This window comes from Schistocerca piceifrons, chromosome 1 (assembly GCF_021461385.2).
Source record: "Schistocerca piceifrons isolate TAMUIC-IGC-003096 chromosome 1, iqSchPice1.1, whole genome shotgun sequence".
NCBI lineage: Eukaryota > Metazoa > Arthropoda > Insecta > Orthoptera > Acrididae > Schistocerca > Schistocerca piceifrons.
In genome coordinates, this window is record NC_060138.1 from 473,908,859 (window position 1) to 473,910,144 (window position 1,286).

General features: G+C 40.8%; 1 non-coding gene across 1 annotated transcript; it reads left to right on the top strand.

The window, feature by feature from the left end:
* Positions 1-908: 908 nt before the first annotated feature.
* Trnas-cga lies at positions 909-983 on the top strand. The gene has a single exon. It is a non-coding gene; the product is annotated as a tRNA-Ser (tRNA).
* The last annotated feature ends 303 nt before the right edge of the window (positions 984-1,286 follow it).

Sequence of the window (1,286 nt, forward strand, 5' to 3'; positions counted from 1 at the left end):
TGCAGCCTATCGGTATCAAGGTAACGTTTCTACTGTTACTCTGAAAACTCCCTAAACAAATTCTGCATGTCCGGTGTAGAAACAAACTGACTATTTCCCGAAGAAATTGAGTTACTCAATGTTAATCGCTAAAGTCAAGAAGAAAACAATACTGATTATTGAGAGACATGTATTGGCTGGCAAATTAAAGCTGTGACGAGCAGTGATATTTCTAAAATGTGACTACACTGTGCTGTGGTATAGTTCTCTCGTAATCTAGAACAACAGGACGCCCAGTATAGTTCAGACTGCTGGAGAAAATTGTGACTGTTCTAATTCTTTGTTTCATTAAGAACGCAGGTATGTGAAGAGCCATTATGGAAACTTTTTGAAAAGCAGGAGCCGCCAGATAGGGATATTAGAGGCAAGAGAGCAATCAACATATATTTTTATATCATATGAATTTCTTTTAGCTGAGTCTACCATACCTTGAGATATTTAAATCTGTTGATGCACTGCTGTTTCAAAAAGATCCATATGATTTCACAAGACTATATCTTCTACATGACTGAAGATAAAACCTTGTAGTAAATTTAAACTTACGCATAGGACTGCAAAACTTTTCGTTTGAAAAGCACCGTCCTACTTTACAACGATATGTTTACATTTTACGATTATTATTCAGAATGAAATTTATCATTAATCTTTCACAAACGTTGAAAGTCATCGACCGGACGCATGCAGATGATAAGAAAACTCGTTTTATACTTTTACGAGCATACAGAGAGAGGAAGAATATTTGAACCACCAAAAACGTAACATATTAACATACCTAATACGGTGTATGGAAACTGTTGGCATTCAAAACAGCTTCTAGACGTCGCGGAATTGATAAATACATGTAATGTGTGAGGACGGGGCGTGAGTCGTGCTTGGGTAGCTCAGTCGGTAGAGCAGTTGCCCGCGAAAGGCAAAGGTCCCGAGTTCGAGTCTCGGTCCGGCACACAGTTTTAATCTGCCAGGAAGTTTCATATCAGCTCACACTCCGCTGCAGAGTGAAAATCTCATTCTGGAAACATCCCCCAGGCTGTGGCTAAGCCATGTCTCCGCAATATCCTTTCTTTCAGGAGTGCTAGTTCTGCAAGGTTCCCATAAAGCTGTGAGGACGGGGCGTGAGTCGTGATTGGGTAACTCAGTTGGTAGAGCACTTGCCCGCGAAAGGCAAAGATCCCGAGTTCGAGTCTCGGTCCGGCACACAGTTTTAATCTGCCAGGAAGTTTCAGGTCATGTATAGTTTTCGAGTTAGT